Source organism: Planococcus citri, chromosome 1 (genome assembly GCF_950023065.1).
Source record: "Planococcus citri chromosome 1, ihPlaCitr1.1, whole genome shotgun sequence".
Taxonomy (NCBI): Eukaryota; Metazoa; Arthropoda; class Insecta; order Hemiptera; family Pseudococcidae; genus Planococcus; species Planococcus citri.
This window is the reverse complement of record NC_088677.1, coordinates 81,609,696-81,623,216: the sequence shown is the minus strand read 5'-3', so window position 1 is coordinate 81,623,216 and position 13,521 is coordinate 81,609,696. Positions and strand designations below refer to the sequence as shown.

At 35.8% G+C, this 13,521-nt stretch overlaps 1 non-coding gene across 1 annotated transcript; it reads left to right on the top strand.

Annotated features, from left to right (window-relative positions):
- The first annotated feature begins 10,661 nt into the window (after positions 1 to 10,661).
- On the top strand, positions 10,662 to 10,784 carry TRNAT-CGU (transfer RNA threonine (anticodon CGU)). Its single transcript has 2 exons — positions 10,662 to 10,698; positions 10,749 to 10,784. It is a non-coding gene; the product is annotated as a tRNA-Thr (tRNA).
- Positions 10,785 to 13,521: the final 2,737 nt, after the last annotated feature.

Sequence of the window (13,521 nt, the reverse complement as noted above, 5' to 3'; positions counted from 1 at the left end):
ATTTCGGCTGACCTGTCAATCAAAATGGCCGCTATTTTGTAAGTAAGGCCAACTTTTTTTTTGGCAACTTTGCTTTAAAATGTTCCTTAGGATGTCCTCTTTAAGAAAAAAAGTGTCCCGGAGGATCGGCGGGGGGGGGGGGGGGTGCAATTACTCCTATTGTCATATGCCGGACTAAGTTGGAAAGCTAAAATTCATTGTGTAAACTAATTCCAATACGCTATAGCGGCTTGGGAGTCGATTGCTTGTAGATTGCAAGTCGTTTTAGAGCCTTCAGCGAGTTTTTGGAAATTACTGGAGCCTCCGGTGAATTTTTGATACTTGCAGTTTCTACAAAATTTCATCACATGGAGTTGGAAAGCCGAAAGTTGATTCGGATGGATTTTGTGGCATTTTTTGAAAAACAGAAGTTTCTAAAAATCTGCTGACGACTCCAAAACGGATTGAAATTACTTGCGATCTACTTCAGAATAGTGTCAAAAATTGGGTGTCTCTGTTTGGTAAATTTTTATGGAACTTTCGAGCATTGAAATATCCACTGGAGGCTCCGGTAATTTCCAAAAATTCGCTGGAGGCTCCAAAACGACTTGAAATCTACCGGTAGTCGACTTCATAACGTATTGAAATTAGTTTACGGAATGAATTTCAGCTTTCCAACTACTTTTTATGAAATTTCAAGTTTATAAAATCTGTTGTAGGCTCTAGGAATTTTTGAAAAAGTCGCTGGAGGCTCCAAAACGACTTGAACCAACCTGCAGTCGACTCAATGGCGTGAATCTCGGATTTCCAACTCTGTTTGGTAAATTTTTATGGAAATTTCGAGCATTGAAATATCTGCTGGAGGCTCCAGTAATTTTTAAAAAGTCGCTGGAGGCTCCAAAACGACTTGAAATTTTCTTGCAAACGACTCCCAGAATGAATGTTAGCTTTCCAACTGGTTTTGATGAAATTTTGTGGAAATTTCAAGTTTCAAAAATCTACTGGAGGCTCCAGAACTGCTCGAAACGGTTTGAAATCGTTTCCAATCGATTTGGCAGCTCAAAAATACGCACGTAGCTCAATTTGGTAGAATTTTGATTCTTTTTTCAAATTTAATAGAAATTTCGAGCATTGAAAATCTGCTGATGGCTCCAGTAATTTTCAAAAAGTCGCTGGAGGCCCCGAAACGACTTGAAAGTCACCTGTAGTCGACTTCGTAGTGCATTGAAATTAGTTTTCGGAATGAATTTCGTCTCTCCAACTTCATTTGTTGTGGGAATTTCACGTTTCAAAAATTTGCTGGAGGCTCCAGGCCTACTCTAAATGGTCTGAAACAGTTTCCAATCGATTTGGTATGTCGAAAATAGGGTATATTCCAAATTGCACTTTTGTAGGTCAATTTTATGAAATTTTAGGGAAATTTCGCTTTTCAAAAATCTACTGGAGGCTCCAGTAATTTTCAAAAAAATCGCCGGAGTCTCCAAAACGACTTGAAATCCACCTGTAGTCAACTTTGTAGTGTATTGAAATTATTTTTCAGAATGAATTTCGTCTCTCCAACTTCATTTGTTGTGGGAATTTCACGTTTCAAAAATTTGCTGGAGGCTCCAGGCCTACTCTAAATGGTCTGAAACAGTTTCCAATCGATTTGGCAGCTCGAAAATAGGATATGTCACAAATTTCAGCTTTGTAGCTCAATTTGGTAGAATTTTGATTTTTTTCCCCTCATTATAGTTTTTGCGCTGGTCGCGAAAAACTATATTGTTTTCTCCAAAGTCAGTTTCCACACTCCATGAAATTCACGAATTTTACACTTCTAGCCGAAAGCCAAAAGCCAATTAGCGTACAGTATTTGAATAGATAACCAATCAGAGAAAAGCGTTTCTGTAAAACCAATCAACGATCAGTATTCGTAATAACCGATTGCGAGACTAAATTTTATAAACTGAGACAAATTACATTTTCAATATTTTCATATTTTTTTGTACGTTTAAATGAAATTAACACGATGAAAGTTGAAACACAGAATTTATTGTTGTCAAAGTTATTTCTTATTTCTTTTAGTAAATTTTATCAATTTGTAAAGGTCCCTTTTTATTTTTATTTTTTTCATATTCCAATTCCAAACGACGATGATACAAAACGCCAAACGGCGAAGTTGAGAACAAAAAATTCAAAATTCCCTTCTCAAGTTCTCAGTTCTCACTAAAAAACAGTAGCAATCATCGATATTACACTAAATGGATACCCAGCAAGTCCATTTACCCCGCCGCCAAGAACAACAACGATAGCTTATTGGCTTATCTAGTTATTGATGCGTTTTTTTTCTGCGCATGGTATCTGATTGGTCAATTTTGATTTTGAATTCAAATTTGGTGGCCGCGTAGATCCGCGTAAATTTGAAGTTGATCGCCTCTTCCCCCTTGCAAAACGTTTCGATGGGTATCACTTGCGTCGAACGGATGCGCCTCAATAACCTCACCTTTCCCCTGTGAACTTCGCGAGCACTGTATTTCCCACCCGCCTCTCTACACGCTGTGTATCCATTTAGTGTAATATCGATGGTAGCAATTCGCATTTTTTCCCTGCCTGACAGGTGTATATTTTTGAAAAATCTCTCTTAACAGCACCGAGGCGATTATTTAATTTTACTCCCTAGTTGAATAAACTACTTATTTCTCATAAAAAGAAACACAAAACGCAATAAGGCAAAAACTATCTTGGACCAGCGGGTACGCTGGTCTCTTGTTTTTGGCCTAAATTTGATTTTTAAAAATTCACCAAAAATCGAAAAATATAATATTTTAACTAAACTGGTCATCGAAACTGTTTTTTTTTTTTTTCATCAATCGCTTCCATGTTCAAAAATGAGACACACACAGCAAAATTTCAATTGTTCGAATAGCTCTACACAATTTGCTGGTAGGTAGGTGATAGGTATCATTTTTTTATCAATCGTGTCCGTTGACGTGAAAATTAAAACTGGAGGCCTATTATGGAATCGGGTTACCATAACGAAATTCGTTAGGGATTCGTTAGGTACCGCTTTCGTTAAGTTCCTGTATTATGAACGACTCGTTAAGATTCAAGTTTTTCCCAATTTTGCATACCACGTATGTCAACTTTAAATTAAAAATACACAACATTTTCAATGAGCACGTGCGTGTTTTTAGACACCAAAATGTTCGTAATTTTATCCTCTTTAAAATGGGGGTTTTCCCAAAGCTGTACCTCTCACCGTTCAAAAGTTCTCGAAGTTTAAAGCTGCGAAAACAAGCATGCAAGAAGTAAGTATTGAACTTCAAACTAAAATTACTCAAAATTTTGAACGAACACCTAGGTATTTTAATATCGCAAAATGTTCGTAATTTTATCCTCTTTAAAATGCTTCTTAACCGAAAGCTCTACCTTTCATCGTTCAAAAGTTCTTGAAGATCAAAGTTACGAAAAGTGGTCACTTATCAACACACTAAAAAGACTGATAACAGTAATAACACAATTTGACCACTTCCTGCAACTTTGATCTTCAAGAACTTTCAAACGATGAAAGGTAGAGCTTTCGGATAAGAAGCATTTTAAAGAAGATAAAATTACGAACATTTTGCGATATTAAAATACCTAGATGTTCTTTCAAAATTTTGAGTAATTTTAGTTTGAAGTTCAATACTTACCTCTTGCATGCCTGTTTTCGCAGCTTTAAACGTCGAGAACTTTTGAACGGTGAGAGGTACAGCTTTGGGGAAAATCCCATTTTAAAGAGGATAAAATTACGAACATTTCAGTATGTAAAAACACGCACGTGCTCACTGAAAATTTCAACTATTTTATGTTAAAAGTTGACATAAGTAAGCGCAATAATCCGTAACGAAGGTTTCTTTACGATAACGACACCTTCCAACCTTTCGTTATGTAAAGAGCCAAAAACTGGTCAAACCACTTCTTAACGAACGGATAACGAATCGGTAACGAATTTCGTTATGGTAACGCGAGTTCATAATAGGCCTCCTGAAGACTTGAGTCTTCCATGTAGTACACTTATCTTCCTCCGATGAAGAGATTTCGCGATCGACTGTGGTATGACGACCAGCCACCAAACCACCCCTGTGAGCAGGTGCTACCCTCGTGGTAAGGTAGGGTAGGAAATAGTTGGTCGGATTGTCGCGGTTCAAGGTCACGACGACGACGCACGCACCTATTTGTTTACTATTTACTCCATTCACCGGGTCAAAGTTCCAGGCAAAAGCAAAAATAACTGTTATCTTGTCCTTTAGTCCTTTACCATCCTATAACTTTTGTCGTTTGTCTATTCTTAGAATGTAGAGTAGATATTTCACAATATTGCGTCGCGAACACGTAGAAAGAAACATTTACAAATTACAATTGCAATAGTCTACTTTCTAATTTAAATTCAACTTCTCTTTCGTGTAAATTACTCGTACTCGTCGTAGTGTTTCCAATACTTAAATTTTGATCATTCGAAAGTGTTTGTGTATTCCTCGACACGATGGAAATTCTATGTTTCGATGCGAGTGGTTCGACCAGCGGATGCCATACATATTGGAATAGGATAGCAGCATTGGCCTTAACAACGAAATTCGATGCGTTGCTGTCCTGGAGTTCTTCTTGTCGTCGTGTGGACCATGTTCGCGAGAAGCCAGAATATGGCGGAACTGATCCGAGCAAATTCATGAAGTATATTTTGAAACATTTCGACAAACATTACCTGAAAGAAAAATTCGGTAAGGGTGCCAAACTCACTCTGCAGGTGACCACAGATGGACAAATTGACGATTACTCTATCGCCGATTGTGCCGATTATTTACGTAGATCTGCATTTCCTCGTTTGAATAAGGTCATCGTTCATTACATAGGGCCCGAATCCGCCATGAATTTCGGTTTAAACGCTATTTTTGGATCGGTCGCCGAGTTATCCTACAGCGTGAACGATGCCAGTATCGTGAAAGTCCCTACAGTCGCCGAATTGGAAAACTACGAAGATATGTTCACACCGGAGTTCGTATCGTTTCTATGCTCACGTGTGACCGATCTGAAGAACAGTGATTTCGACGCTTTCACTCGTCTACGTAAGACATTGCAAGCTAAATTGGATAAAAAATACAAAGAGTTGCCCGAAAATAAACCCCTTTCTCCTAAGGAGTATTTCGATGCAGGTGACGCTGCCGGTCTCGAGAAAGCAATCAAAGCTAAAATGTTCACCGTCGAGAATACCGAATTTCAATGCTGGAAGAATAAAATAATGGATTGTTTCGATAAATGCGCATCTATCACGATATCCGATACGAGAGCTAAAGCTAATCTAAAATCCACCGTACTCAAGAAAGCCAAAGTCGTAGCCGGGTATAAATTCGAAGACGAGACTATCGTCGTCGAAGACTGCATCACTTTCGAGAACATCGACGAAGGCAAAGTGTGCGTTTTGGTGAAATTCAATCAACCAGCTTTATTCAAACCTGATTCGAAATTCGTCAAGAATCCATTCCTCGTATTCCAAGACGAAGATATTCGTACCCAGATGATGAAACGATTCGAACTGTATCCATTGGCCATCAGCACTGTGAAAGATCTAACCAAAGGAAGCACCATAGAGTCCCCTTATACTCGAGATGACTGTCGAGCTTTCATCTTGGGTCCTGCCAACATGAACGAGATCGATTTCAACTCTCAAGCTTTAGCCTCGTTCTTCGAAACTGAAAAACGTAACACGATCTTCGGTAACAAAGTAATATGGCAGCTGGTAGTGTTATATTTGCTGAAAAAACACATCGATTCTTCGGTTCAGAAGAACGAAGGAGTAGCTTGGCCTCGAGAAGAACTCCATCCTTTGGTCAACGCCATCTTCAAGGAGTACATCTTGAACGATACTTTACGATACCATCTTACTCTACACGTCAGAATCGCTCTTCCAGTCGATCGAGTCCCTCTATACGTCGCTTTATGGTACGTGATCTTGGTAGCTCCGATGCATGCTCCGAATTCTACTCGTAATCTGCTTCGTTACCCGTACGGTTCAGTGCTGCTGGATTTATTCAACGATGCCGATGTCAAAGATCAAATCCCCATCGATGACGTCACTCAGAAAAGACTCAACTTCCGTCTAAAGCTATGGAAACTCTGGAACACGATGCTAGGCCACGCGAAAACCACCGAGTTAGAGCTGACCATCAGAGCCGGATACCAAAACTACTGCATCGTGCAGGATAAAATCGTCCTTCTATCTGGTAAACGACCCTCCGAGCTTCCAGCTCCAGATCTCGTCTCCGGTATCCCTCCTTCAGTAGTCAAAGCCATGTGGAAATCGCTCAAACCAGGTTCGACTCGGTTCCAGAAAATTAATCAAGATGGCGATAAACTACCTCGACCCAGATGGGTGATTTTGAAAAACGACGAAACCGAAACCGAACAAGTCTACCATATGAAGATCAATCCAGGATCTCTGCGTCCTTTCGCCAGATGCTCGGTGACCCATCAATTATCCAAACAATGCGCCGGCGATTTTGATATCAAGTCGGAATCCTACGCTAGGATCTTCTCACTTTACTGCGCCAAGTTCAAAAAGTACCCGCAGAGCTCCGATGACCTGGTTTTGCTGCATAATCGAAAGAGAGCCAAGGATAAGGTATCCAGTATCCATATTCACAAGTATATGAAGCACGTCTTCGACATTTATCAACCGATCGTCGAATCCATGCCCTGTGCCGAGTTCGTCAAACAGTATAATGCCAGTGGAGTCGCCGTCAGAGAATGGAATACGAAGCAGAAAGAGCATCGTCGTTCGGATAGAAGGGAAAGAGACGAGGAAAGGAGACGATCCGATGGAAAGAAACGTGGAAGAAGTGATCATGGATCTAGCCGATCTAGAAACAAATCCCACGGACACGGTTACAAGAAATCGAGACGATATTAAATCTTCATCCCTTCCTGATCGACTTTTATATACGAGACTGATTACTTCTAGTTCCTACTTATTTTGCCATTTTTTTTGAAACTGAATGATGAAGATGAGTATGCGATGGATTTAATCGAGGAGGAGTTTGATTGGGTTCGGGGGTTTCTAATGCATCGACGTATTTTTTTTAAGCTTTATTTTCAGGATGACGATGGAGATCGTATTATGGTATTATGGTGCTTTATTATCGATAAGTTCCTTCGTATTTTAGTATTTATTTAACTTTCCTAACTCTCTCTAATTTATTTGTTACAAATATTTACGAACTAGTAGGTTCGTAGTATTTATAACATAAAGAGTATAGTTTTTAGAAAAATATAGGTATTAATTTATCACTCGTAATAATCTTTAATAATATTTAATATCCATTTATGAAGCAGTTTAGATCAAGTTCACTGATGGAGAGGCTTCATCATCCAATTTGGAGGAAGTTGATCGAGTTTATTTTTTAAATAAGGTGTGTAAGGGAAATTGATCGAATAATCTAACGACGAGGCTCGCCTGACTGTTGGAAGAATTCGCTCGACAATTAATAATTTTCAAACATAGCTAATCGTAGAAATTTTTTTCGAATTTTTTTTTCCAATAAAATTTATTTTATTGCGAATTGTGTTGTTTATTTCGTAGTATTATTTTTTTTCATCGATTTAGGTTCTTAAAATGAATTGAACGAGTTAGAGGAACGCTAAAAAGTGTATTAATTTGGAAAATAAAATAATTGTGAAAAAATAAATCATCGAGCTCTAAGGTAATAGCACAAAAAACACAAAATGACGTTCAAAATCAGAATTGAAAACCAGCAGAGAGTAATGAAAAAAAAATCAAGAAAACAAAAATAATTTTTTTTTCGTCTTCTGAATAATAATTTTATTTGACTTGGACATTTTATTAACGATTTTTTGTTACTTAGCAATCTTTACGACACCAATGGCTGATTTTGAATCGAATACTTCCAAATTTAAAAATCAAAAAATAAAATTTTAGAAGAATTGAAACACAAAAATCTAGAATAAAAACCGAAAACTGAAAATCAAGACAGAAAACGAAAAGTTACACACGTAATAAGGTAAGTAATGAAAATAAAACACGTCAAAAACCAAGAAAAAAATTTCGTTTTCAAACCTCTGCTTCGGGTTAACCAAATTTAATAGAACAGATAATCGTACGAAAAGTGAAGAATCGCTCAACCAGAGACAAAATTTGTGACCTGAACCAACGAAGGCAAATGAATGAAAAATCACATCGGTTCTTTTAAAAAATATAAACACAGATCTGAAATAATTTCTGGTTCGAAAAACACCTCAGATTTGCTCACTGTACTGTAAAAATCCTTCGAGGCTTAACTTTTAAATAGGTACCGCTCAGATTCGTTTTTCAATTTTTAATAAATTATTTTTGAAAGTCTTAAAACTACATATTAATTTTCTAGTAAAATTCACGAAACTTCGATGTCGATCTCCAGAAAATCAAGTTTTGCTATTTTTCAGCTAAATTGAAGCTTTTATAGCAAAATTTCAAACTCGTTTGTGTCTCTACGAAGCACCGAATACGTGAAAATTAGATTAGAATATTGAAACGACGGATATTTTATTTCATTCACATCCCTTTCTATAGACTTTTAAGGCATTCTCGACTCTTCGTAAAAATCCACCCTTCCTTCGAACATTTCGAAAATGATTTCTGACATATTTCAGGTCACAAAAAAATAATAAAAATTGAAAATCACGAAATTAGACTTTGTGAGATGAATAATATTGCCTAAAAAATCAATTTTTTCAACGGTTTTATTTTTTAAAAAAAAGGTTTAATAAAAAAAATTCCAATTTAGCAATTTCTAATTTTTTTGGTTGTTTTTCTTTTCTTTTTCAAAATTGAATCCCTGTCTTAGGTACCATTTTCTGAAATAGTGAATTTTCAGATTTGGCCCTTTGACAAAGTAGCTGTGCATGTGATCGATTTCGAAGAATTAAAAAAAAAAAATTGAGAAAATTAGTTAGAGATTTTTTCTCAGGTGAGTTAGAGTTTGTACAGACAACAGTTTAGGTTATTCGTGTTTTTGATTTAAAAAAATCAAGTTTTTAAGCATCATAATTCATTATTTTGAAAAAATATTACCTATACTGAAAGTATCGTCTTCGAATGCATATTTTCGAAGAAAACGTTGTGTGATCCCCTTCAAAAAAAAACAAAAAACAAAATCAAACTTTCAGCAGACTAAATTAATTTTTTGGATTTTTTTGGGGATTTTTTAATTTTTAAAAATGTATGTGCCCACTTCTTTTTGTTGAAATGATGAAAATAATTTTTGAAAATTCAAATAAAATTTCACCATTTCCTGCCCTTCTGGTGAATCCAGCGTAATTTTCGATTTCTCTAGAAGGTGTAGAATCCAACTTGGGCAACTAAACGTCAAGTTCTTAGTTTGATGAAATTTTGAGGAAATTTAAAGTTTCAAAAATCTGCTGCAGGCTCCAGTAATTTTCAAAAAAAGTCGCTGGAAGCCCTAAAATGACTTGAACCCACCTGAAGTCGTCTTCAGAGGGTGTTAAAGTTGGAGTGTGGAGTAAATTTCAGCTTTCCATCTCCATTTGAAGAAATATTGTGAAAATTTAGAGTTTCAAAAATCTGCTGGAAGCTTTAGTAATTTTCGAAAAAAGTCGCTGGAGGCCCTAAAATTACTTGAACCCACCTGAAGTCGTCTTCAGAGGGTGTTAAAATTGGAGTGTAGAGTAAATTTCAGCTTTCCATCTCCATTTGATGAAATTTTGTGAAAATTTAAAGTTTCAAAAATCTGCTGGAGGTTTCAGGAATTTTCAAAAAGTCGCCGCAGGCTCCAAAACGACTCGAAATTCACCTGCAGTACTTCGTAGCATATTGAAATTAGTTTTTAGAATAAGTTTTAGCTTTACAACTCCAATTTGATGGAATTTTGTGGGAATTTCGAGTTTCAAAAATCTGCTGGAGGCTCCAGAACTGCTCAAAACTGGTTGAAACCGTTATCAATCGATTTGGAATGTCGAAAGTAGGGTATATCCCAAATTTCAGCTTTCTTGGTCAATTTGGTAAAATTTTGATTTTTTCCCTCATTTTTGGCCTAAATTGGATTTTCAAAAATTCACCAAAAATCGAAAAACGCACTTTAGCACTTGAAATTTTGACAGGTGATAAATTTTTGCATGATCTTTCGATCTACCTTTGTAAAGTTTGAAAAAGTTCGTGCAAGCCCTATGTTAAAACGCAGCTCTTCTAGAGCCATCAGCACAATTTTAGATTTTTCCAGTATGTAACTGAATTTTAGCTGCCCAAATTGATTTTTAATTTTTGGAGAATTTTTTAAAATCCATAAGTGGCGATTTCCAAAAGTTTATATATGTTTTTTTCCAATGAGAATTTTTTCTGAAAAACTGATAATACCTACTTAATCGTTTTTGAAAATCATACCGATGACACCCCCTGCCCTCGGGACTGGTTTTCAGCATCTGTAGCCATTTTGAAGTCTCCAGCGAAATTTTCAATTTTTCAGCGTTTTTGAATTTTTTCAGAATGCGAGAAATTCAACACTGTTGTTGTGCAGGAAGAGCTATCAAGGTGCATGGATAGGCAACCATAGTAGAATATTGCTCTTCATTGACGTTATGTGTTGCTCTTACTTACACCAACTCACGAAATCAAGTTGACAACCATCTAAAGCTAATAATGCCCTGAACCATCCACAGCCTGGGTAGCTCAGTTGGTAGAGCATTAGGAACGTATCTATGAAATTGATTGAAATATTTCATTTATATTTGTACTTCGTTTCCCAACCTAAGGGTCCAGGGTTCGAGTCCCTGTCCAGGCATAAATTTTTTTTCTCAATATTTTATAGAGAAAATGACAAAATTTAAAATAAAATAATTTTCACTACAAAATTCAATTTTTTCGCATCGATGATCATTTTATTTTACTCAGTAAAAAAAAAAGTCAGATCTCTCCCATGAATTCCAGTCAAAATTACCAGAAAGGCCTAACTTCTGTTAAAATACCATCAAAAAATGTCCTATTTTTCGTCGAAAATTCGGAAACGATAATTTCTAATTTATGAAGAAATTGGATATAGTAATTTGAAAATATAAAAATTATTATGTTGGAAAAAAAATGAAAAATTGTGAATTTTTGAAAGTTTTTGTCCTCGTCTCACTCAGTTTCCTTTCGTATTTTCAAAAACAGGTATCTACCTACCTACCTACCTACCTACCTATTATAATTTCCTCAAAACTGAAAATGCTAAAACCATGAAATCCAATTTTCTGCATCAATTTTGGCGTTGAAACTTTTCATACCTTATTGAAAAATATTTTTTGTATGTACTTCACAAATCGTAAATTTTCTGAAGCCTCCGCCCTCGCATGTTCTGTTCTCTTTTGAATTTGATTTTCAAAAGCCAAAAAGCTAGGGAAAAAAACACGACGAAGCTTGAAAAAAAGATTAATTTTCTATTTTGGATTTCAGAATTCAAATTTTCGTTCAGTGTACCTACCTACACATAAAAACATCGTTTTTGAACATTAAAAATTGTTCAACATTTTTTTTCCCAACTCCCCCCGCCCCTAAAATTTGTTCCAATTTCGTCAAAAATTACAAGTTTTATCAAGTTTGTCAAAAAATAAGACTTGCTTTGGTAGTTCTAAAAAAAAAAAAAAAAAAAAAAAAAACAGAAATTTCTTAGCAATTTTAGTGAAAATAAAACTAAGTATTCGACAATTTTGGAAAAACAGCATTTCTCGACAATTATTTTGAAAATATTATGACCAAAATTGGAATTTTTGAATTTTGAAACAAAAATAAAATTTTGGAAAATACTGCATTTTTTGAAAATTGTGACAAAAATGCGGCATTTTGATCTTACTGGTACATATTTGACCAAAATTGAAATTTTTGAAAACTTTCTGGAAATTTTGAACCAAAAAACTAACCTTTTCGATGATTTTGTCACAGGACCTTTTTTTGACAATTTTGTCAAAATAAAAGTTTTATCAGAGTTGGAAAAAGTCGGAACTTTCTCACAATTTTGAGGGGGAAAAAACAATTTTGGCAACACAATTTGACAAAAATGTTGGTTTTTCACAATTTTCGTAAAATATTTCTTTCGGGGGGGAGGGGGGGGGGGTGGTTTGACAAACACAAATTACTCACCGTTTTGACGATTTAGTCGAGAAACAGGATTTTTTTTGACCAATTTTGTCAGAAATAATAGAAGTTTTATAAATTTTGGCAAAAAATGAAACCTTTTTAGGTAATTTTGATAAATAAAACAAAAAGCAATTTCCTAGCAATTTTAATAAAAATAAGATAGTTTATGCTTTTTTTTAAAAAGTACGTACTTGATCAATATAAATGGTCAAAATAAGTCCCAAAACTAATATTAATTACCCAAATCCAAATTTCACCATTTTCAGCCATTCTGGAGCCTACAGCCCGATTTTCAAATTTCTCCAGAATTTTGAATTTGCTCCAGAAGGTGTGAATATGAAGTAGGGCAGCTAAAAATCATGTTGTATATTATACTCGACCTGTTTAACGAGTTTATCTACATTTGAACCGATTTTGGGAGTGACACCTCAAGAGTGGGGTTTTGACCAGTTTTTTTCAAAATTAAAAAATCAAAAAAATCAAAAGATAACCGTTTTGAGAGGAAATTTGTGAAATTTGCGCGAATCGCTGTATTTTGTTCAAAACTAACCCCCCCAAAACCAAATTTTACAATTTCCAGCCATTCTAGAGCCTCCAGCGCGATTTTTCGATTTCTCCAGAATTTTGAATTTGCTCCAGAAGGCGTGAATATGCAGTTGGGCAGCCAAAATCGAGTTGTGTATTATACTCGCCCTGTTTAACGAGTTTATCTACATTTGAGCCGATTTTTGGAGTGACTCCTCAAAAGTGGTTTTTTGTCCAACTTTTTCCAAAATTAAAAAATCAAAAAAATCAAAAAATAATCGTTTGTGAGGAAATTTTTAAAATTTACGAGAATCGCTGTATTTCTTCAAGAACTACCCGCTGGAGCGCCAATTGTACCATTTCCCGCCGTTTTGGAGTGAGAATGACACCTCAAAAAACCACTCTTGAAGTGTCACTCTCAAAATCGGCTCAAATGTGGATAAGCTCGTTAAACAGGCCGAGTATAATACACAACTCGATTTTTAGCTGCCCAACCTCATATTTCAAGCCTTCTGGAGCAAATTCAAAATTTTGGAGAAATTGAAAAATTCGCGCTGGAGGCTCCAGAATGCCTGGAAATGGTGAAATTTGGATTTAGGGAGTTAGTTTTAAACAAAATACAGCGATTCGCGCCAATTTCAAAAATTTCCGTTATCATTTGATTTTTTGGATTTTTTAATTTTGAAAAAAGCTGGTCAAAAAACCATTTTTGAGGAGTCACTCCCAAAATCGGCTCAAATGTGGATAAGCTCGTTAAACAGGTCGAGTGTAATACACAACTCGATTTTTAGCTGCCCAACCTCATATTCAAGCCTTCTGGAGCCAATTCAAAATTCTGAAGAAATTTGAAAATCGCCCTGTAGGCTCCAGAATGGCTGGAA